General features: G+C 39.6%; 1 protein-coding gene across 1 annotated transcript in view; it reads right to left on the reverse strand.

Moving 5' to 3' along the window:
* Positions 1 to 16,362, reverse strand: part of grik4 (glutamate receptor, ionotropic, kainate 4) — a 514,994-nt gene that overhangs the window by 245,160 nt on the left and 253,472 nt on the right. The window lies entirely within an intron of this gene.

A 16,362-nucleotide genomic window follows, 5' to 3' on the forward strand; every position in this document is an offset into this window, starting at 1 on the left:
ATCATTTCGTTGACGCCGCTTTTTTTCATGACGATAACGAGACGATGACGAGGTAAAAATGGCTCGTTGAAGACTAAAACATGACGAGACGTGTGTGAGTTTTCGTTGACGAGACGAGAATAGACGAAAATGTTAGTGGGTGGTCTCAGACGTTTAAAATGCATGACATTTCTGCTTATTGTGCATGCCAATTACAACCTAAAAAGTATCTGCCACTATGGCAAGCCGTTTTAGCATTAAATACTCTTTGCCATACTAGTATGGCAAGCCGCTTTAGCATTCTATCCATGTTTGGTTACGCCCACCACCTGGTGTGCAGCGCACAACATGCTCAACACGTCACATTGTTGGCACTCAGACAGACAGACGATTAACCATGATGGGTGGTCGCAAACGGCGAGAGGACCTATGGGTGTATTTCAAATATGTCTTTTATGTCTAAAACCATTCCTTCATTATTGTAATTATTGGTGAAAATAGTCGATCCGGAAGCTCACATTGTGTTGAACTATAGATCTGCTATTTTCACAACTTATAAGTGACACTACCCAACAGCAAAATACTTACTGACCTACAATAATTTGTTAAAAGACTACTTTTTCCCCTTTTTTTGACTAAAACTAGACTAAAACCTTTTTGACTTTTCGTCGACTAAAATTGGACTAAAACTATCACATATAGAAGTGACTAAAATTGGACTAAAACTAATAAGCATTTTAGTCCAAAAGACTTAGACTAAAACTAAATCTAAGATGGTTGTCAAAAACAACACAAATGCACGAGAAGACAGGATAATGCAGAGACTCTTAATTGGTAATCGGTTCAACACTGCAGCTGGAATTGCTTGACAGTTCAGTGCTGAACAGGGTAAGAATCTGTCTTGGCATGTTCAAGAGAAGTCAGACTGAAAGCACACTCTGCAGTGACCAAGCCTCTCATCAGCAGAGAAAGTCAAAATGATAAGCTCTCCTTTGCTGAGGAGCATCTTAATGTGGAAAGAGGAGAACTTGTCCAAAGTTCACTATAGTTATGAGAGCAAGTTTATTTTATTTGGCTCTGAAGGGAAACATTTGGTTCAGTGTCAAACTGAGAAAAGACTGAATCCCAATATGTATAAAGAAGTCAGTGAAAGGTGGAGGAGAAAGTGTCATGGTTTGGGGGATGTTTTCTCCTGCAGGAGTTGGGCCTCTTATACAGCTACATGGCAGAGTGAATGCAAATGTTTATCAGAACCTACTTCAGCAACATGCTGATCCCTGCAAGCATCTCACAATCAGACTGTCACACTGCAAAACAGGTAAAGCAGTTCCTTGAAGCTAAGAACAGTGATATAATGGAATGACTGGCCTATAAAATGAAATAAAGTGTCCTAATCTAAACCCAACTGAACATCTCTGGAAAATCAATGGTGACTAAGTTATGGCTAGGAAACCCATTAGAGTTACCAAAGCATGGAAGAGAGTGGAAGAAGACTGGACCAAGATCACACCAGCGCAGTCTGAGAAACTAGTCCTGCAGCTTCAGATGTGCTGAAGTTATTCAAAGCAAGGGCTTCTACACTTCCTACTAATTTCTGACAGCTGTAACCCTTCAAAATTTTAGTTGTTATCTTCTTTCATGCTACAGTGGTTACTGTTCTCTATTTCTAATCACTGTGTTTTCCACAAATTAAAGGCTTCAGTTGAAATGTCTTGGATATTTTGCCAAACATGCTAGTAGAAGAGTGATATACCCACAGCTAATATTCCTTCAAATTTTGAGCGATGAAGATGAACAACATTTCAGAAAAAAAAAATCAAGTATTTATAGACTGTTCTTTAATTTAGATCTCCCCTGTGCAAATAAGCAGATAAGCAGAAAGTCACTTGACTGAAAAAGATGAATGCACATTTTACTTACAAAGGAACAGCAACAACAAAAAAGTCATTTTAAATTCAGAGGGTCATAGAAAGGGCAGCAAATAATATTAGTGTTTTTGGTGCAAGAAACCATGACTGACATTATAAACACACAATGTACAGCACATGATGAATAGGGCTTTAAAATATGAGGTATAATGTTGACACCAACCAAACATAATCATGAATCAAGGCTACGGTATTCATTACTGAATAAAAAGACAACCCTGAAAAATACTGAAACTCTACACCAATGAGTTTTGACTTCTGAAGAGTTTTTTTCTCTTACTATCAATTGCGTTGAAATCAAAAAACATCCTTCACATAACCAGTGGTCCGTTTCTATGCATCTGTTCTGTTGTGCTTCATCCGTCAAGGTGATTCTTTTGTTCTAGGACGTTTTCCACACGGCTAATGATTGAAACACATTCAGGACCATCACGCAACTCTAATATTCCGCATCTCCGTTACTGCCAGCCGGATCCAGACACGGCATTTGTTCCAGCTGCCTTTGAATCTGAGAGGTTGTTTGTCAGCTCTATAGCCCACGTCGGCCTGCTTTCTCTCGATACCCATCAAGCCATCTCTCTAGCAGTCTTGCATTCTTCCACACTCCGTCTCTCGCTTGCTCTCCTCTATACAATTACGGCAGGCCTGTCTGGGGGCACCCACCGGACACAGTTAGCCTGAATGACAGGTAATGACACCCACTGAGAGATTGCCTTTTCCCAGGGCACACCATCGTCAACAGTAGGATGGCTGCATCATTGCACTGCCAAGAGAGGATGTCTCTCTCTCCATCTCTTTCTCTCTCTCTCACTCCCTATCCATCTCGACCGCCCCTTTCTCTTTTGCAATGAGCATCCGGCGCCTGGCTTCTAAAGGATGGCAGATTGTGGATTGATTAAAATAAATAAAAAAGTCGGTTGATCAAATAAAAGGCTGTCTGACAGCGTCAGGATCTGTCTAGGGGTGTGATGAAAAGTTAGACCACAGGCTGAGCATCACCCTGGTCTATAGAGGTGTATAGAGCCACAGGGTCAAAGTGACTGATTTTTAACAGTGACTGTTGTTTGTCTATGGCAATATGAGTTGTAAAGCGCAAGTATTGGACCACACACTGTTCAGGTGTTAATTCAATATGAGCCAAGCCACTTGGTAAATAAAAGCCAAGGCTACATGACATGTTTTCTGTTGCCGGGCAAGAAAAGGTAGAAATAGTGATGTGAAATGTGAATTTTCCATACAAAATGACCTAAAAGCATGATTTTTTTTAGACATGTACTTTGGTAATACCATGGTATGCTTTGTGGTACCCTAGTAAAAGCATATGATAATCATTTAGTATCATAATATACACCACCACTTGGAAAATCTCTTCAAGACTGCATTTATTTTTCAAAAACACAGTAATATTGTGTAATAATATTACCATTTTAAATAACTGTTTTCTATTAGAATATATTTTAAAATGTAATTTTTTCCTAGCTGCATTTTCAGCATCATTTCTCTGGGCTTCAGTGTCACATCCTTCAGAAATCATTCAAACTAGCAGACTTGGGGCTCAAAAACATTTGTACCGCTTAATATATTTGTGAAAAACCTCATACTTTTTATTGTTTTATGAATAGAAAGTTCAAAAGAACAGCATCTTTTGAAATATTATAAGTGTCTTTATTGTCACTTTAGATCAAATTTACGCTCACATTCTGAATAAAAGTATTATCTTCTTGACCCCAAACTGCGCATTTCAAAATAGCTCAGTGTACTGCCATCTGATACCATCTGTGCACCACAGTATCAAAGCCAACCAGTCAAACTAAAACGTTGTGTCAGGAAAAGGAAATGTAGAAAGTTAAGAAACTGAGGTGTTGAAGTGGAGTTGTCATATCAAGCCCAGATTTTCTCATTTTATATTGTATTCCTTGAGCTTGCAGCAGATGAAAACATATCACAGAAGCGAATCCGCAGTCTGACCCGAAGCTAAAGCACTGAAATGTTGTCAGGTTAGCAGTGTATCCCCATATCCCACAGCTTCTCTCCCCAGCAAAGACACTACAGAGACAGGCTTTACGTGCCAAGGAGAATGAGACATATGTTTGCTGCAAGTTTAACCTGTGCCAAGAGATTCACAGCCCTTAGATATGTTTTAATTGAAAATGTTTTGCCATGCACTTCTAGAATTCTAGTCTAATAGCTAGTAATAACTATAAGACCATTTAAGCTTTCACAGCACGTACTGTAGCTATTTATTTTATTTTATTTTTTATTTTATAATATAGTGAATCACTTACGTATTCGTATCCAGTCATTAAGACTTTAATATAGTTTACATTAAAAATTAATAACACAGTTCAAAACGAGATTATCCATATCCCCTTTCCATTTGGAGTCAGCTCTCATAATTAGATTTCAACAACTCAAACTATAATTAAAATCATTGTTTGTGATGTTATCTAACTCTTTTTTTTATTCTTTCAGAATTGACATAATGTGACTGTAAAAATCAAGTTTTAATTATTATTCAACTGTCACAACAAATGATTTTATGTTGAGGGTTAATGATAATTAGATGATACAATGTAATTGTGTCATAAAAATGGTACTCGATCCAATAACTTGTGTAACTTGCATCATAGAAAGCAGTATAACTGCAGTACACTGCATCTAAATAAACACTGCTCACTTTGTTTGCCCAGATCTATTAAGATAATCCAAATTACATGAAAGATGTGGATAATACATCTCTTCAAGTTAAGAAAACCTATTCATTTTCTGAATTCAAATTACTTTGAGGTCCTTTGTGGGGCTTGGTGGTGGAACTGTCTGGAAAATGTATAAAACAACCCCCCCCCCCCACCCCCCGACATTCTTAAAAAACAAAACAAATGTTGGAAAAAAACAGCATAATAATAATAACTTGTTATTAAAATGTTAACAATTATTTTGTTTTGAAGTTATGCCAAAATGTGTGATTATTGTTTCAGGGGGAAATAATTAAATTTAAATTTAAATTTAATAATAAAAAAAAAAACATTGAGGCCTTTTGTTTCAAAATATATTTTTTTGAATAAAATTTGTTCATCCAATTGTAACCAGCATGAAGGAAGCAATTTTGAAGAGATGCTCCCAAAAAATGTCACATGCTGTATTTTATTTTATAAAACAACAAAAAATTTGGGTCGAAAAGAAACATCCTGATTTTAATGACTCAAACATTAATAATATTTCTTAAGGAGGTATGGAAAGAAAGAAAGAAAGAAAGAAAGAAAGAAAGAAAGAAAGAAAGAAAGAAAGAAAGAAAGAAAGAAAGAAAGAAAGACAGACAGACAGACAGACAGACAGACAGACAGACAGACAGACAGACAGACAGACAGACAGACAGACAGACAGACAGAAAGAAAGAAAATACAAAAATTATTTTAAAAAATGGACTACCTTTTAAAAGTTTAGGACCAGTAAGATTTTAATGTTTTTTAAAGAAGTCTTTTCTGGTCATCAAGGTTGTGTTTATTTGATTAAAAATACAGAAAAAAAAACTGTAATAATGTGAAATATTATTGCAATTTTAAATAGTGGTTCTCTATTTTACTTTAAAATTGAATTTATTCCTGTGCTACAAAGCTGAATTTTCAGCATCATTACTCCAGTCTTCAGTGTCACTGTCACATGTCTCCTTATGTCTCTTGTCATTTGCCTTTGTTTTGCACTGCTGGTCATTTGGTTTCTCCCTCTGTCTCCCCCCGTCTGTCTGTTATCATTTGGTTTAGCCCTTGTTAAGTGATTATCGTTTTCACCTGTGTGTCTTGATTAGTTTGCTTTATAAGTCAGTCTTTGAGTTGAGTCCTTTGTCGGTCATTTCATGTGTTCAGTGTGTGTGCAAATCCCCTGTCTCTTCCTTGGAAATCAAGATTAAAAGTATTCGTTATTTGACTTTGACTTTCGCCTCGTCAATCCTGCACCGGCTGTGACAGAATGACCGACCAAAAAGTAAGTGCTGAGGAACGGCTGTGGAGTTTGCGGCAGGGCGGTCGGGAGTTGGAGAGGTATGCGGCTGAGTTTACCGAGCTGTATCATCTGGTGAGCTGGCCCGACGCATCAATCAGCGTGGTATTTCTGTTGGGGCTGGACAAGGACATTATCCGTAGTGATCTGTCCGTTCACGATCTTTCGTTTGTAGATTGTCAACTTCATTCTTTATTTGAATGGCTCTAACATTGAGCTTTCAGAAATAGATCCTTGTCCAGCCCCCTCAGATGCACGCCGCGTCGCTCCAGCTCATCCCAAGCCGGTGCTCACCACATGCCTCGTCAACGGCTCAGACCACCTGCCACGCCCCGAGCGCCCTGTCACAATCCAAAGCTCCGTGGCCTTCCTCAGCATTGTTCCGCTGACTGCTGCCACGCCAGCTCACAAGACGGCTGCTACACACAAATCCGCACGCAAGAGGGCGGCAAAGCCCAAAGCTGTCAAGACGGCCACAGTTCCTGATTTCCCGGCCAGGATGGCCGATGTTCCTGATATTCCGGCCAAGATGGCCGATGTTCCTGTTTTCCCGGCCAGGATGGCCGATGTTCCTGTTATTCCTGTCAAGATGGCCGCAGTTCCTGATTTCCCGGCCAGGATGGCCGATGTTCCTGATATTCCGGCCAAGATGGCCGATGTTCCTGTTATTCCTGTCAAGGTGGCCACAATTCCTGAGTCCCTGGCCAAGATGGCCGCCAAGCCTGAGTCCCAGGCCAAGATGGCCGATGTTCCTGAGTCTCCGGCCAAGAGGGGTGAAATTGACATTTTGGAAGAGGATTTGATTGACTGGTTTGGAGAGATTGTTCTGCCCAGCCGTCCTGAGTTCCCGCTGGTTCCGCCCAGCCGTCCTGAGTTCCCGCTGGTTCCGCCCAGCCGTCCTGAATCTCCACCAGTCTCATCCAGTCGTCCAGAATCCCCGCTGGTTCCGCCCAGCCTTCCTGACCCTCCAGTGACCGCGCCGCCAGAGCGCCCTCCAGTGACCGCGCCGCCAGAGCGCCCTCCAGTGACCGCTCGCCCAGAGCTAGCTCCTTCAGTGTCTCCGCTGGAGACGCCCAGCCCTCCTGAATCTCCACTGGGGTCGTCCAGCCGTCCAGAGCCCGCTCCTCAAGAGCGCCGTCCAGAGCCCGCTCCTCAAGAGCGCCGTCCAGAGCCCGCTCCTCAAGAGCGCCGTCCAGAGCCCGCTCCTCAAGAGCGCCGTCCAGAGCCCGCTCCTCAAGAGCGCCGTCCAGAGCCCGCTCCTCAAGAGCGCCGTCCAGAGCCCGCTCCTCAAGAGCGCCGTCCAGAGCCCGCTCCTCAAGAGCGCCGTCCAGAGCCCGCTCCTCAAGAGCGCCGTCCAGAGCCTCCGCTGGTGCAATCCAGCCTTCCAGAGCCTTCGCTGGTTCCGTCCAGCCGTCCTGAACCCTCGCTGGTTACGTCCAGTCCTCCAGAGCCTCCGCTGGTGCAATCCAGCCTTCCAGAGCCTTCGCTGGTTACGTCCAGTCCTCCAGAGCCTCCGCTGGTCCCGCCCAGCCTTCCTGATCCTCCGCTGGTCCCGTCCAGCCGTCCAGATCCTCCGCTGGTCCCGTCCAGCCTTCCAGAGCCTTCGCTGGTCCCATCCTGCTACCCAGAGTCTCAGCTGGTCCCGTCCAGCCTTCCAGAGCCTCCGCTGGCCCAGCCCAGCCTTCCAGAGCCTCCGCTGGTCCTGTCCAGCCTTACAGAGCCCACTCTGTCAAACGGTCCTGCCAAACCCCTGAATTCCCCAAAGAAAATTTTGGGGGGGCGCTATATACCCCTAGCCAACGTGGCCGGGCCGAGGACGGAGGCCAAGGCCACGGGGGCTGCCCAGCCATGGCCACCTGAACTGCCTGTCCGGCCATGGCCTCCTGACCCACCATGGCCACCTGAACTGCCTGTCCGGCCGTGGCCGCCTGATCCGCCATGGCCACGGGAACTGCCTGTCCGGCCGTGGCCGCCTGACCCGCCATGGCCACTGGAACTGCCTGTCCGGCCGTGGCCGCCTGACCCGCCATGGCCACTGGAACTGCCTGTCCGGCCGTGGTCGCCTGACCCGCCATGGCTTCCTGTTCCGCCCTGGAGGCCTTCCCAACCCAGCAAGGTCCTGCCCCGTAAAGGCCTCCAGAGCGCCCGCCCCCCCTCCCTGGTGTTTCTATCACGGCGCGAGACGCGCCTACCGGGAGGGGGAGATAATGTCACATGTCTCCTTATGTCTCTTGTCATTTGCCTTTGTTTTGCACTGCTGGTCATTTGGTTTCTCCCTCTGTCTCCCCCCGTCTGTCTGTTATCATTTGGTTTAGCCCTTGTTAAGTGATTATCGTTTTCACCTGTGTGTCTTGATTAGTTTGCTTTATAAGTCAGTCTTTGAGTTGAGTCCTTTGTCGGTCATTTCATGTGTTCAGTGTGTGTGGAAATCCCCTGTCTCTTCCTTGGAAATCAAGATTAAAAGTATTCGTTATTTGACTTTGACTTTCGCCTCGTCAATCCTGCACCGGCTGTGACAGTCACATGATTCTTCAGAAATCATTCTAATATGCTGATTTATTTTCAATGTTGGAAACAGTTGTGCTGCTTAGTTTATTTATTTATTTTTTGGAACCTCTGATATTTTTTTTTTTTTTACTATTTAATGAATAAAACATTAAAAATAACAGCATTTTCTTATTTAAAATAGAAATCGTTTGTAACATTATAGACTAACGTTTAAAGTTTGGGGTCAGTAAATCTTTTCTTTCTTTCTCTGTTTGAAAGAAATCGATACTTTTATTCTTCAAGGATGTGTTACATTAATAAAAAGTGATAGTAAAGACTTTGTTATGCTAAATGTATTGAAAAAAATGCTGTTTTTTTTGTACTTTTTATTCATCAAAGAATAAAAAAAAAAAATCACAATTTTCAAAAAATATTAAGCAGAACAACTGTTCCAACATTGATATCAAATCAGTATATTAGAATGATTTCTGAAGGATCATGTGACACTGAAGACTGGAGTAATGGCTGATGAAAATTCAGCTTTGCATCAGAGAAAAAAAAAAATATTTTAAAGTATATTAAAATAGAAAAATGTTATTTTAAATGGCAATATTATTTCATAATATTACTTTTTCTGTATTTTCGATCAAATAACTGGAACTTCGATGAGTATAAGAAACTTCACTTGACATTTTTATTTTTGTGGAAATTTGTTTATTAATTTTATTGTTTATTTATTTATTGTGGAAAATGGCATACACATTTATGTCTGTAACTAACATGAATTCAGTGATTAAATTTCTACTTTGAAGTAGTTTTTTGAAAGATTCTCCTTTTAATATTTCAGAGTTGCTTATTACTTATTAAAAGAAGCATATTTGATATTAACAAATCATCAGTTCTTAAGAATTTAACAGTTTACTACTTTTACAAATATAACCCTGATCTTTAACAGCTGATGTCAAGCTCCCGCACAGTGATGTGTGGAGTCCCACAGCAGCAGCTCTGTCAGACAAAGACACAAGGTCACTTCACACTCACACCCTCTGGGGAGAAATTAATTTCTAGACTACATGGGGAGGTAAATAGCTGCACCTGTCGTGTTTTTGCAGGCGTGATAAACGGATGGAGACAAAGGGAGTCAAATGGTCCTGTTGGATGGCAGAAGTTGGCAGGGTGGGGTTGTCCCTGTCTGGCTCTGAGTGGGTAAATGTCACAGGACCCTGATTCATAATGTGCATGACCCTAAATGATCTGGTGCATTAATAACTGCCTAAAATATCCAAGCCTTGGATCTGTTCACAAGCATTATCCCAATCAACCTTGTACACAGTCGAAAATAAGTGACTAAATGCTTTTACAAAGCAGTCGAATGTCACAAATGATTTCCCCAAGGACGAGAACATCGAGTTTTTAAATGACTGCATGCCACTCACTGAGGAGAAGTTCTGATAAAATCCATCAGATTGTTACGAAACTGAGTCACGATTGAGGTTCATTTCACAAACACTAGCAGAAACCTTTTGAGCCTGTTCAACCATGTGATCCGAAAAATGTTGAGTGTGTGACTTGCACTATCCTAGCAATCATTTATCCACACAACACACTCAGGCCTCAATCATTCTGTCAAAGTCCTGGATACCAGTGCTTATAAAATTATACACGCATCTGTGGATGCAGGTGTCCCTGTAGCTCAGAATTTAGTGATAGCAACATCAAGGTCATGTGCACAAATCCCAGGGAAGTGACAATTGGTAAAATTAGGGATGTGTATATATATAAGATATTTCACATTAAAAAAAAACAAAAAAACAGAAAAATAGAAAAACAAAAAAAGAGAAAATAATAGTTGAATTTATAAAAAATGACCCTGTTCAAAAGTTTAAATAGACTTGATTCTTACTACTGTGTTGTTACCTGAATGTTACCACAGGTGTTTTTTTGTTGTTGTTGTTGTTGTTGTTGTTGTTTAGTGATAGTTGTTCATGAGTCGCTTGTTTGTTCTGAACAGTTAAACTGCCTGCTGTTCTTCAGAAAAATCCTTGAGGCCCCACAAATTCTTTGTTTCTTTCAGCATTTTTTTGTATTTGGACCCTTTCCAACAATGACTGTATGACTTTGCGATCCATCTTTTCACATCGAGGACAACTGAGGGAATCATACGCAAATATTACAGAGGGATCAAATGCTCACTGATGCTCCAGAAGGAAAAACAAGGCATTAAGAGCTGGGGGTGAAAACTCCCGAGAGAGTACATTTACATCTTCTGGGGAGCATGCAAGTATCTTCTTGTAGCTTCTGAAGGGCAGTACTAAATGAAAAAAATATAATATTTAGGCATAATTGAAAAAAAAAAAATCCTTATTCTGTTCAAAAGTTTACACCCCTGGCTCTTAATGCATCGTTTTTGTAAACATCTTTAATGTGAAATCTATTATTTAGGTAGGTACTAAATAAAAAATAACATGCATTTTTTTCTATGATCCCTCTTATTTTGGTAAAATAATTAACATTTTCCAGATTCTGCAAGGTGTATGTACACTTTGGGATTCAACTGTATGTTGAACAAGATGTTCTTTCTTTCTTCAGTCAAAAAGAAATTCAGGTTTTTGAGGAAAACATTCCAGGATTTTTCTCCAAATAGTGGACTTCAATGTTGGCCAACGGGTTGAAGGTCCAAACTGCAGTTTCGACGCAGCTACAAAGGACTCTACACGATTCCACCAGAGGAATAAAGGTCTCTAGCAAAATGATCAATCATTTTCTAAAAAAATATATAAATATGTATAATTTTTAACCACAAATGCTCGTCTTGCACTACCTCGACCTTATGCATTACGTATTTAGATTGGACAGGACACACTGTACTTATGGGATTTTTTGTGTGCCAATAATAATGAATGTAACTTTATAAAACTGAACATAACTTTCCAAGAAACGATCAAAAATTTGCCACTGCAAAAGAAGAAAAACACAATGAAAATGAAAAAATGAACTCAGTCGCACGAATTTAACATGCTCTTCAAATATGCTTCATTCTTTGTTAATCATTTTCAAAGAATTTCTTTTTCAAAGAAAGCGCTTTTTTAATGAACTTCTATGGGAGGCGATCACTTTATATGCTGAATAAGAGCTCATTCTTTTGACAGCAGCAAGCATTTATTATCAGTAACATTTGACAGAAGTTTGCTCTTCCCTGGTCTCTGTTGAGGTCAATTAAACCACGTTAAACTGTTTTCTTACAATGGGCTTCTACGGGGGAGAAAACGCTTAACGTGATTTTATTCACTTTATCTGTGGAATAAGGGCTCATTCTTTTGATAGTAGTTAGTGTTTGTTACAAGTGGTTTGACAAAAATTTGGGGATTCCTGGTCGTTTTTTACGTACGTAAGCCACGTTAAGCGTTTTAGAACGTCCCAAGCTGCCCTGAGGGACAAGCTGAGGTGGAAGATGATGCCGCTCCGTGTCTCTCCTGGGAGCTCATCTTTAGAAACTAAGAGACGACCGTAGGTGAAATACTAATAACATTAATAATACTTAATATAAACAAAGCACGACTTATTGCACACCGCAACAACTTTCCAATATGCGCGCCACAGATGTCACCGTCTGTGCATCCAGGTCAGAAAGCAACTGTCCATCAAAAGCTCATTAGCCAATCAGAGTAGATCGCTGTTAAGCCCGCCCCCACGAGATGTTTGTGCCAAAACAGCAAACGAAAATTTGCGAAGCGTAAGCGAAAGCTGTGGCAACGCATTCACAATCCATGATTCGCGAAAACGATTCTTTGAAAATCATTAACAAAGAATGAAGCATATTTGAAGAGCATGTTAAATTCGTGCGACTGAGTTCATTTTTTCATTTTCATTGTGTTTTTCTTCTTTTGCATTGGCATATTTTTGATCGTTTCTTGTAAAGTTACATTCAGTTTTATAAAGTTACGTTCATTATTATTGGCACAAAAAAAATCCCATATACTTCGGTTCAAAAGGGTTGGGCAAAAACTTTATCTCATTTTCTCCTCCAACTTCAAAATTGTCCAACATCGTTGTTTTACCTTTTTATGAAAAGGTCATTTCTTGTTCGCTTTGTAAACACTTGGTTGGTACTTCCACCTACATTACGCATGACCTTTGCAGCATTACGCAATTTGTTAAGTCGAGCTAGTGCAAGATGAGCATTTGTGGTTAAAAAGTATATACATTTTTATTTTTATTTTAGTAAATGAAGGGTCATTTCACTAGATAAGACCCTTATTCCTCAGCTGGGATTGTGTAGAGCTATTTGAAGCTGCACTGAAACTGCAATTTGAACCTCCATTGAAGTCCACTATGTGAAGAAAAATCCTGAAATGTTTTCCTTAAAAAACGTAATTTCTTTCCGACTGAAGATGACATAGGGATGAGTACATTATCAGGATTTTTTTTATTTTGAAAGTGAACTAATCCTTTAAAAGTTCTTTTCTTAAAGGTATCTTTACTAGCAGAGGCAAGGTACATTTCTACTCTTACTGGACCCATCTAGTGCACTGCTATTGTTATATTGGTTTATGTTATGTTATATACTGTACACCGCAACAGCTATAAAGCATGAATCACTGTGTTTCTGTACAAACCCCGCCGCAGGTCTTAAAAAATGGCCTAGCAGCTTACCTTAGCAGCTGCGATCCAGTTAAGTTATATACCACCTCTCTCAAGAGACACACACCAAATACACGTGGGCTGCACCTGCATACATACACTCACACTTACTTATATGCTTTTACAGCCTGAAAACAGCTATTGGTCACCATTTGAAGGCATAATAAACCTGAGAGGGTCATCTGCTTCTCAGACACCACTGAGTCAATCACTACTCTCTGGCTGCTGTCTCTACCGCACATTAGGTCATGTCTGAATGGACTTTTAGAAGCGGTAGCTGACAGTGATGGCCGTCTGAGATGTTATCTGGTGCAGAATGAGCTAAGCAAAATGTACTATCCAAAGCAAAATCTATAAATTTCTTTTTTCTTGTTGTCCGGTTATGAACGATCGCTGGTGCTTAGAGATTGAGAGGGAAAGGGAGGTAGCAGCATTGATTTTTCTTTACATCCTCATAGTTTATTGTATCGGAGGGCGACAAACACGCACAATGTCAATTATTCAATACACGCGAGAAAAAGTCATGGTAGCGATTTAAACTCTGTAACTTACAGCTTATCATTTTATAGCCAGACAGAGAAAATCATTTAAAGACATATATAAAAGCATTTACTAACCTAACTAAAATCAAAGCATTTCTTGTTTTTAATGGGAAAAGAGCATGGAACTGGATAAGAAAACATCATGAGCCAGAATCGAACTCACAGCGCCATGGCTCAACATGTAGCCATGGCTCCAACATCAAAACACTGTTTACTTGTTTGAGAGCTTATGTCAATGCATAAATTAATTCTGCATTAATTTCCTGGTTAAAGTCATTTAACACAAGTGGCAACAGATCTTTTTTCTACAGAAGTGACAAAATAACTACTACTATGGACAATCTTGCCAGTGCAGAATTGTGACAAATATCAATCTACAGTGACGTAAAAGTCACATGAATCCGGATATAACTGTTCTTGGCTATTCCAGGACCCACCTAGACAAGTATAATCTATCCCAAAATCCATCAAAATGTTTTCAAAGAAAATATAAGGGGGAAAAAAGTTCTATAACATGACAATGAGGTTTATTTTTATATTAATGAAAACTTCTTAAGGTAGTAGGAAGAATTATTTGTGTATTTATTTAACTGATGATTAACATGAAGACAATAAACACAATACCACGGCAAGTACATTTTATCTATGTTCTTCAAGCCATTTCAGGTATTTTCATAAGCATAATATATTTTTACAATCCAGTGCTAATTGACATAGCATTAATTATTACAGTACAGAAAACTATAAAATATTCCACCTCATTCTATGAAAAAAAGCCACATTAGAAAACAAAAGTAAGTTATTTTAAACACTTGATTGACGTTATGAAGAGAGTTTGGAGTAAAAATGTTATCAAATGTGAATTTATTTCGAAAACAGGTTTATTAATGCTTCTCGTTATACTGTGATGTCCCCGAACTCGCTGTCAGAGAGAAGAGAGAGCGAGAAACATTGATACTGCAAAAAACCTGAAAGTATTAAAACTGTTTTCAAGTGTTTTAAAAACAATCTTAACAAATGTTATCACAAAAAATATTATTTATACATTATTCATGTGATTTATTTTTTCTGAAATGGTTGGATGTTGGTCTAATGTAACTACTTGTTTCAGAATGTTCAGAGTAAAAAAAAAAGTAACATTCCCATAATGTATGGAAAATTAATTACACATTTAATTAATTGCAAATGCAAAATATAATAAAATGTCCCCTCAAATATTAAAATTACCCCATGATTTACTCACCCTCAAGCCATCCTAGCTGGACTTTCTTCTTTCAGGCCAATGCAATCGGAGTTACATTATAAAATGCATGACTCTTTCAAGATTTAAAATGGCAGTAAATGGGTTTGGAAGTCCAATAAAGTGCATCAAAAAAGCACTCCACACGCTGGGGGATTAATAAAGGCCTTCTGAAGTGAACTGATGCATTTGTGTAAGAAAAATATCCATATTTAAAACTATAAACCATAACCTAGTGTAAGCTCCAGTGAGAATATGCGAGAACCAAGTTTTAAGTCTCCTCTTGACTTATATTTCTTTACAAATCCTCAGTTTGTACTTCTACTTCTAATTCTAATTCCGTAAGTTAGAGATAACGGTTTATAAAGTTTTAAATATAGATATTTTTCTTACACAAATGCATTGATTTGCTTAAAGGTGCCATAAAATGGAAAACTGTGTTTACCTTGGCATAGTTGAATAATAACAGTTCAGTACATGGACATGACATACCATGAGTCTCAAACACCATCGTTTCCTTCTTCTTATATAAATCTGGTGTTTGCAAAAGACCACCGAAAAATAGGTCAATTCCAACATAACACCGACTGTTACACAACATCCCCGGGATCGTTAATAGTTACGCCCCAACATTTGCATCGCCCAATCACCATTAACGTCAGTATATCAGTAAACAAGGCAAGCCACTGAAGGGACACGGTTAGCTTAATGCTAGCTCTAGCCTGTTACATTGCAGTACAAAAGATTTCACTTACCACATAAACAGAGAGATGCCTGCACTGATGATGGCGAATGATGGAGAAATAACTGCACTGATGATGACGAATGATTTACAGATCCCGAGTATCACTGACAGGCAGCTGAACTTGTGTGGTAAGTAAGCACTCCCTCTGCTTTATAACTTTACACAGAGCATACAGTATGTGATCACAGTAATGAGACTAAAATCTTGGCGATTCAAAATGGCAGATTCAACAAACCACATATTAAAACCGGCTAGAGCTCCTAATTAAATATATATTTTTATCAATGTGCCAGCTATAGAGATGAGCAGCTCTGTGAAACAGCCAATCAGAGCAGAGCTCATTAATATTCATGAAGCTTCCAAATAAGGCAATAACAGAGCATTTCATTCTAGGGACAAATCCTAGGGTTGTAAATGGACCTGTAAAACCGTTTCTGGAGATTTTTTTTGCCCGTTCCTATGCCATATACCTTCTATGTAGATATCAGAGAACAATTTAAAATATTGTATAAATGCATTCTATGGCACCTTTAAGAAGGCCTTTATTAACCCCCCGGAGCTATGTGGAGTACTTTTTATGATTGATGGATGCAGCTTTTTGGACTTCGAAATCTCAACACCCATTCACTGCCATTATAAAGCTTGGAAGAGACAGGACATTTTTTAATATAACTCTGATTGTCTGAATCATGAAGTAATTAGAATTTTTGGGTGAACTATCCCTTTAATGTTTGTATAACCAAGAAAAAATGTTATTAAAACAAGAAAAAGACAGAAAGAAAGAAACTATCCCCTTAAACTAGT

Source organism: Garra rufa, chromosome 14 (genome assembly GCF_049309525.1).
Source record: "Garra rufa chromosome 14, GarRuf1.0, whole genome shotgun sequence".
Classification (NCBI taxonomy): Eukaryota; Metazoa; Chordata; class Actinopteri; order Cypriniformes; family Cyprinidae; genus Garra; species Garra rufa.